Source organism: Gallus gallus, chromosome 2 (assembly GCF_016699485.2).
Source record: "Gallus gallus isolate bGalGal1 chromosome 2, bGalGal1.mat.broiler.GRCg7b, whole genome shotgun sequence".
NCBI classification, from domain to species: domain Eukaryota; kingdom Metazoa; phylum Chordata; class Aves; order Galliformes; family Phasianidae; genus Gallus; species Gallus gallus.
Window position 1 is genome coordinate 28,617,278 of NC_052533.1, and position 9,001 is coordinate 28,626,278.

Genomic DNA, 9,001 nt, shown 5'->3' on the forward strand with positions numbered 1-9,001 from the left:
ATGAATTCCTAAAGCAAGATTTTCATGGTTGTTTTGAATCATAACAGGTTGGTTGTGTCTAAGTGCATTATCATTATGTTCCCGTCTTATTATGGCACCAATGTTAAAGGAACACTACGTAATTTCAAGTGTTTGGAATGGGGAGAGTGAAGTCATTACCTAGAGTTAAGGAGGAAGTGTTTCACTGGACGAAAGCTACCATATTTAGTGTTGTGCCTGGTTTGCCAAAACTTCTTTCCGTAAAACACAACTACACAAAAACCAGAAGAGTTTTGATTTAGCAAGGAGGCTGAGAGCAAGTAGAATTTCTATGCACAGTGACATGCTCTCACTAGATTAGCCTTGAGAGTAGGTTTTACTCTCTTCTTGGAAGACAGAAGTTTAATTTTTTTTTTCCCCCACAAAGACTTTCTCACGTCACTGTGAATTGAAACTGTATGGACTTTTAGTACAGAATTCTCAAACACTAGGTTCACAGTAAAAGTTCTTCCAAGTAGAGTGCTGAGTTTTCTGAGTAGCTCCTCCTCATATGATTTCCTTGAGTTCATTCTGTGCCGACACAGAAAGAAATTTCAAGGTGCATTTTCTGTGTGACAAAGAATTGTCATGCAAGTCTATCTAGTAATTTGCAAACCTTAGCCAGCAATGAGAACAGGAGCTCTAAAAATGAAATCACACATTAAAGCAGTACTATGGTAAGTTAATTACTGACAAAAACATGGTTTGTTAAGAAACTAGTTTTTCTTCAGTCTTACTTATTCTTTTACAGAGATAGACAGACCTGTCTGGAAAGGACAAAGGAGATCTCTGAGTGATTCTACAGATAAGGCTAAAATATATGCAGGACTTTCAAAGGAATTTTGAAATAACTTCAGAATTACTTTTAAGATTCAACAAGTGTAGGACCAGTATGAACTATCTTCAGCATACCAAGCCAGAAAGTTTTAACAAAATGTTTTCTTTGGAGATAGTTTTTTGAGCCTAAAACATATCAATTAAAGTATATTGGATGCCACTTCAGATCCCTTTCTTTGGAGCAGATAAATCCGTGGTGTGCCCTTGTGGCCAAGAATGGCCGTGGTATCCTGGGGTGCATTAAAAAGAGCATGAATAGCAGGTCAAGGGAGGTGATCCTTCCCCTCTACCTCTACCCTGGTGAGGCCACAGCTGGACATCTGTGTCCAATTCTGGGATCTTCAGATCAAGAAAGACAGGGGACTTCTAGTGAAAGTCCAGTGGATGGCCACAAAGATCAATAGGGACCTGGAGCATCTCCCTTATGAGGAAAGGCTGAGAGACCTGGGACTGTTCAGCCTGGAGAAAACTGAGAAGGGATATTATCAGTGACTACAATTATCTATAGGATGGTAGTCAACTGTTTGGGTCCAGGCTTTTTTCCATGGTGCCCACTGACAGAACAAGGGGCGATGAGTGCAAACCGGAACACTGAAAGTTTCATAAGAACATGAGAAAAAACATCTTTACTTTCAGAGTGATAGAGCACTGGAACAAGCTGCCCAGAGAGGTTACGGGGTCTCCTTCTCTGGAGTTACTCAGAACCACCTAGATGCTTTCCTGTGCAACATGTTGTAGGGAACCCACTATAGCAGGGGTTGGACTAGATGATCTCCAGAGGTCCCTTCCAACCCTTACAATTTTGTGGGGGTTTTTTTGTTGTTGTTGACAATAAAGCTGGTCTCACTAGCAGTGAGTAAGAGAAGTTTACAGTTCGTTGATTTAATCTAGTTGGGATGTAAATGACATAAAATAATAATACAGAACAGACAGAAGAAAACCCCCAAACTCAGAACACTTTTTACAAAGCAGAATATTACTTCCAAGTACTTCTACTGCTGGTCTATTTCTTGTTCAAATGGTTTCAGCAGTCAAGAAAATTCACTAAAAACTGCAAAAATAACTTCGGTCAGAAGGTTCAGTAACAATCCATCAACCACCTTACACAAATGTAGCGCACCCTGCATCTTCATTTCAAGTTACTTAGCAGAACCAATTTAAAAGTTTTGCAGAAGACAGACTGGAAACTGCAGATCATGTTGTCATTTTCTGATGTGATTTCTAGCTGGCCACTGATAACTCAAAGCTATAGAACTTAATGACGATGTCAAGAAAACCTGTTTTACGCAGTTATTTTCACAAGAAAATAGCAGTCAGCAGCAAAGCAATATTGTGGCTAATGCTGTTTTGGTTGTAGTGATGATGTGGTAGGAAGTGGGTGTCAAGTTCTCTTGGCAACAAATGGGGGGTAAACGACACATTGAGTCATCAGTGAATCATTAGTTTTTTGCTGATTTTTTTGCTTTTGTTTCCAGATTCTAAAATTACACTGGTTTTAAGATGATCGATGAAGATGAACACTTAACAGCGTTCACAAGCGTAAGCTAGTAGTTAGATTATTAGTAGATCTCCTAATGCTATGGAAACAGGAAGTTTAAATAGTTTTTTTCTCCTACTTTCAGCTAAAATCATTCAGCATTAAAGGATGCCCTTTTTCTTTGTAGGAAAAAAGCAAAACAGAAAATGAAGGTAAAAGTACAAACTCTTGGTGGCCAACAGCAGAACCACTGAGTTCAGTACAGTTCAGGGAGGTATGGATTTCACTCGCTAAGCTTACAGGAGCTCATACTCTGCAAGCACATGCTGTACAGTATGCCATATAGAAAAATGGATTACTGTCTTTTTGCTAGGGAAAAAGTATAGATTTCTATAATCAATCAATATAAAATGATAGCTTATGCTAATGTGAGCAGCTAGGAACTCCCTTAAATTCAGACAATGCCACAACTGAAAGCAGGAAATAACAGGTTCCTAAAGAGAACAGTGAGGCTATCTACTTTGTGTGTGTGTATACATATAAATATATAGGTTCATTACATACATATATAGTCATTATCAACCTCAATAACAATAAGGAAAACTATAGCCCAAAATTCCCCATTGGTAAAGCCCTAGACAACAGTGCCTGAACTTAGTGGGTAAGGGTGAAGTTATGTTGACTCAAAGGCTGAGTAAGGAAGGTTGACTTTGGTCAGCTGACTGAATTTTTCCTGATTCCTGATATATACCACCAGCCACTCAGTGTAACATTTTTGTACATCATGGAGCTTCAGCTGGCCTAGAAATTACACCACTGCAGCTTCACCTGTTACTTTTCTTGAACTACTGGAATTAGTTCTCCCAATAGCAAATAACTCCTTTATGTATTACAGGCATCTAAATCTTCACAGAACTGGTCAAATAAAATAACTGTCTATTTATGCTGAAGACTCCAGTTCTATTTCTATCAATAACAGTACTGTTGGTACTATTTTTCTCCACATATTCAAGGACCAATAACTGTTTAATGCTAAATCTATCTATTAGAAGATAGATCTAACCTTATCCTAAAATATTTATTCAATTTAGACACACTGACATTTCAGAGAGCAACATAAACCAGCTACTTCCAATGACTTTTACAGCTAATTTTTCAAAAGATTAAAACTGTGGACATAAAACTGTGATTTTTTTAAGACATGCCTCTTTCCAGGATGTGGACACCTACTTCCAAGGCACAAACATGATCTAGCAGTGGATGGATAGGAAGCTGAATTCAAATGCTATCTATCGCCCTGTAAAGGCAGATACGTTCAACCTACAGCTAGAATTGTCATTTTGGCATCTGGGCTACAGCTTATACAGTAATCTAGTGTTGTAACTAAGTGACGTGGGGGTCCAGGCTTTACTGTAGCCTATGAAGGACTGACCTCACACGTTAGAAGACTGTCCAAACTATCAGGCCCTAGCACAATTTCTTCATCTTTCCATTTTTCTTCTTTTTAAGCTGGACCAGAAGTGCTTGGGGAAAATCCTAGGAAATCAATTAGGATCCTCGATATCGAGGAAGGATGAGACGAAGAAATTGGACCTCATATGCTCTAATTCTATTCCCCAGACTTTTTCTTTTTAAATGTAATAAAGTAAAATGTATTTCAGAGAGCTATTTTGGAAAACATGTTCTGTAAAATTTTTCTAATAATTTGTTAGCACTTATCAGCTTGCTATACAAACAGGCAGTGCTCGTGCTCTTTTCTTTACATATTCACCCTCAGAAGAAAGCTAGGCAAGATGGTTGACGTACAGGTTGACATGCCTAAGATTTATTTTTATGTCTTTGGTTATCTATCAAAAATTAACTGGGGTTCTTTAAAGTTGTCTGTACGCTCAAAGATATAGGAAAAAACTGGAATATGTGTATTGGGTCTTCCTCCTTGGATCTCCATTCACAGACTATACAGGGCATGTAAGCGCCTGTATTGGGACACTTCCCTTTCCTGGGACGAGGAAGCTAAAACTGTGTGAAGACAGAACTGAAATGAGACCCTGAGACAGATTTCCCCCTAAGGATTTTTGCTGAAGGTGTCCAGAGCTGGTGGGAGTGGTTGGCACTGTCTATCTCACCACTCCAGTATAGTTCAGAACAACTCAGGAGTATTGGACGGCTCCAGTCTGAGTCAAAGTGAAGTTTCACTTACTCTGGAGCAACAGTAAGAAAAATTCTGTAAGATTTGGTGGCTAAACCCAAACATTTGTATTCAGCATTTACATATTGTTAAATATAGTAATTGCTTATCCAGACACTTAAATTTCAGAAGTACAGTTTCTGCTTTTACAGATTAATCCGTCTCTAAAATAGTATCTTTCTGTTGTGATATTTTGCAATCTATTGTTCTAATTTTTTTGCTTCTACTTCCTCAATTAAGGAGCAAAATAAAAAATGATACCTTGGGAGATTAGGAAGTTATTAAGAAGAGAAACTTGCTCAGAAAAGGAACTTCTTGTTTTTTGTAGATGCCAAACTCAGACAGAAGACATGTAATTTTTTCTTCTTTGGTTACAGCCTAGCTGTACATTCTGGTTATATTTTTCTTTATTTTCCACTACAGGAACTGACTGAACATTGTCCTTATGTTTATTCTCTTCAAACAAAGTCCTGTACAGACTTTTCCAGGCAGATGTTTTTATTTTACTGTTGCCACCTCTACAGTTTCACCTGGATAGATTCTCTTCAGTATTTCGTCAGTGCCACAGGTGGAGATCATTTGCTATGATTCCAAAGTTGTTATTCTTTCAGTTTGCAGATGAGAGATAATAGATAAGCTGTTACTGTCCCTGAAGGGAAATTATTTTCTCTTGTACCAGCAATGAATCAGCAACATGTTATGATGTATGTGATCTTCTCACTGCAGGAATTTTCAGATAACTGTACACAGGGTGTTAACTTGTTTGCTGTGTTTTATCTATTTCTTATTGGATTATGGCATCTAGAAAATTCTTCTGTCTTGAAAGAACAGCATAACAGAATTGTATGAGAAAACAAGAGTGGTTTTTCTGTGTAGCGTAAAAAAGTTTAATTCATTTTACCCTGGTTTTGACGTATCTTTACTTTCTAAATTTATTTATAGTTACACGTGTCTGCTGTGTGTTTTAATTCAGATATCTTTTTTTCCTGTTCTTTCTACCTGGCACCTCTCAGGGCACCACAGAAGGTGAGCATGGCCTCCATGCCCAGCATCACCAGGGAGGACCCAGTGCAGAAGAGGGCTCAGCTCTGGTGCCTCTGAGCTCTATGAGAACTACAAGGTTCTTTTCCTCTCTCTTCTTGGAATTTTAGGGAAACAGACTAATATCTAGCAGAGTGCCCAACTTTCATGTATATCCATAAGAACCAATTTTGCCACTTTCATCCATTCAGATAATGTTCCCAGATTTGGCTACGCTTTCTCCTGTAATGACTAGCTCTTCACCTTCATTTTTTTTATCCTTATCTTCATTTCACACTTCCTTTTCTATCCTGTTCCCTTCAACAATTTTCAATACTTTTTTTCCCCCCATTTAATATAGCTCTTTCTAATCAATACAGAAATTAACATGAAAGTGCAGCCTTCACACAGCTCAGATGATTCTTTTGCTAGTTCCTCTACCTCTACCTTGGGTCTTCCCTTCCTGTGTGTTTGATAAACTTTACAGGAAGTCTATATCTCTATATTTGTATAGGTGCTAGACAGAGGGAAGCAGGGCTTCACTCTTTGATAGCCCTCAGGCATGATCAAATAGTGTCATAGCATATCTTAAAATTGGTAGCTATGCTTTGATGACAGAGAAACTTGCATGCAAGGTGAGTTTCATTCATCTTTCTACTTTCCTATTAGACCAACATGCAAACTTTTAAGCTAAGATTCTCTATCAATCCATAGTATCATATGTTTACCAGGCTGATATTTAAACCTTCATTCTGAAGCTGTTTTATTTTGTCTAGTTAATGACCAAATTAAAATCAGGCAAACAGTGCAATTACACATGCATATCAAAGTACTGCACAGTAGCAGAAGCTATGCAGATCTTTGCAGAAGGGCCTTCAACCTGTGACATAAACAAAACAACCTGGTGTAATTTTGTCAATGTTATTTTGTATTTATTAGTATTCACTTTCAATTTTAGATGCTTGATGACAGTAAAATGAATTTATTTGGGGATGAAGACTGTTTCTTATCACTTGTGTAGTTCATGAAAGCATGGTTCATCTGCCTTATCTTCACTTTTTAACATTGTTCACTGAGGAAAGTAGGAAAAAATGTTTGGCCAACACTTTTTGAAATGTACTGATGTTTTGAAAAGTTATGAATCAACCCAGATGTCTGAATCAACTACATTTTACAAACCTGCCACAGGACCTATCAGTTAAGCAGTTATAAAGGACTAGTCTTGTACTGTAAATATAGCCACTGAACTACACTTACTGCGGTACTGTAGTAAGCCTTTAAAAATGGGGATGGAGAAGTGGCTGTAAGAGGAGCTGGTAGAGGGGGGGGAAGTGGAGATTATCTGTGAGAAGTTACCTACTGATTGTACTGTGTAGATGTTGCTAAAAGAAATGACAGAAAAAGAAAAAAAAAGAGGAATGGAATTTCCTTCAATTCTTTGAGACAGAATAAGCACATTTATTTAGGCCATGCTTGAATCTGAGTTACTTCCAATATGAATTAAATTACCTTCACTGACTGGAGTGGAAGAAAGAGCACAAAGGCACAAAAAAGGGGAGCAGTAGCTGTACCTAGCCATGGCATGCACTTTGTTACTGGGAATATCCTTGGCCTTATCCAGGAGGTTCAGTGAAAGTCTTAGACAGGCTTGCTTAGTGAAATCGTAACTTTGCTTCTGTGAATTTTCTGTTTACCTATCTAACAAGTTATACCTCAACTTCCCTTCTGAGATGTGAAAGAAAACAGGAACTGGGAAGATTTTTCTTAAGTGAGAGGAATTTGTTGGGAGTTCAGCAAATTAAGTTAAAACCTTCACCTCTTACTGAAAAACCAGTGACAATTTAGGAACATCTAGAAAAAAATTACTATTTACTCTTTTATTTTTTCATTTTCCCCTAAGGCGTTGTGAACGTGTTCTTTAGGTACATTTGTAAAACTTGTTGTCTTGTGTAATCAGTTTTCATTCTTTATATTTAAACTTCAGGGAGGAAAACTTCTCTTCAAGGCAAGAGTTGGACTTAAAACAACAAAGAAGTAGGTGGACTGCTTATTTTAGATAAAAGAATATACACTTGAAAGTAATTTGCTTTGTCTGTTTTTGTTGCTCATGTCAAATCTATTTACTTCACCTGCAGGAGTAATCTGGTTTCAGTTATTTCCACACTTTGGGTTGAAATTCCATCAAAAGACAAAAGTACAGATGTGTATACTACAACCTCAAACTTTCTAATAGGCTCAGTAAAGCAGTATTTCTTTCTTTTTTATTTTATAGAATCACAGTGGTTTGTGTTGGAAGGAGCTTTAAGGATCATCCAGTTCCATACCCCCATGACATCACAGGGTTGTCATCCATTACATCAGGCTGCTCAGGGCCCCATTCAACCTGGCCTTGAGCCCCTTCAGGGGTGGGGCATCCTCAACTTCTCTGGGCATCCTGTGCCAGTGTCTCACCACTCTCTGAGTAAAGGATTCCTTCCTAACATCTAACCCAAATCTCCCTTCTTTTAATTTAAAGCCGTTACACCTTGTCCTATCACTACATAAAAAGTCAGTCTCCTTCCTGGTTACAAGCTCTTGGTCTTGCGGAACCTCATTATGGTTCACCTGGGCCTACTTTTCATGCCTTTTGGTCCCTCTGGATGGCATTCTTTCCTTCTGTTTTATCAGCTGCACTACTCAGCTTGGTGTCATCTGCCAACTTGCTGACAGGGCAATCAATCCCACTGTCTGTGTCACTGAGAAAGATATTGAAGGGCACCGGTCCCAGGAGAGATACCTGAGGGACAGCATTCATGACCGGCCTCCACCTGGACATAGAGCTGTTGACGACAATTTGCATGTGTTCAAATTTCTAAAAGTGTTTATCTTGCTGAGGACAAATGATTCAAATTTTCACTATTTAGGAAGGATATATTTATATAATGGCTTTTTAAAATAAAAAAATATATATTCATAGCAATTTCTCTTAAGGATAATGATTAATTATTTATGTTTTTTCAGAGTTTAAAGATGTGGTAATTATTTTAGGTTCTTAGTCTTAAGCAGATTAAAACATCTTCCAATTTTTCTATTTCCAGTGGAAATATTCCCTTTTAATGGGAAATACGAACTCTTACTTTCTCACCGTATCATATTAAATATGTTACTGATCAGTTAATTGTTCTAAGTCCTATTTCGTTTCACTGTGAAAGAAAAACATCCTGATGTGTGTGTGGTTTTGGTTTTTTTTCAGTACTATGTGCACCCATCTCCCTATGTACATACAGTATCTTGCTTCTCGTAATTGTGGAGACTGATGACAAATTACCAGCCTTTCTTTCTTATCAGATGTGATTACACAAGGAATTTCATAATAAGGTAAAGCAGAATCTCGTCCAAAAGAGAATCTGAAAACTTTAATTTGATTTATACAATTCAGAGACTGTCAGACCTAGAACATGCTATGCTAAACCTTTATGTTT

The 9,001-nt window shown here is 37.7% G+C and overlaps 1 protein-coding gene across 18 annotated transcripts in view; it reads left to right on the forward strand.

Annotated features, from left to right (window-relative positions):
- AHR1A (aryl hydrocarbon receptor 1 alpha) overlaps nucleotides 1–9,001 on the forward strand; it is a 250,483-nt gene that overhangs the window by 145,558 nt on the left and 95,924 nt on the right. For 8 of the 18 annotated variants that reach the window (XM_046917035.1, XM_046917033.1, XM_046917047.1 and 5 more), the window contains exons 1-3: nucleotides 6,074–6,175; nucleotides 7,525–7,574; nucleotides 8,773–8,897. The gene's annotated coding sequence lies outside the window, so the exon portion shown is untranslated. Of the gene's footprint in view, nucleotides 1–769; nucleotides 5,641–6,073; nucleotides 6,176–7,524; nucleotides 7,575–8,772; nucleotides 8,898–9,001 lie in introns of those variants that run through there. The other 10 variants (XM_046917081.1, XM_046917076.1, XM_046917084.1 and 7 more) reach the window with 5 other exon arrangements.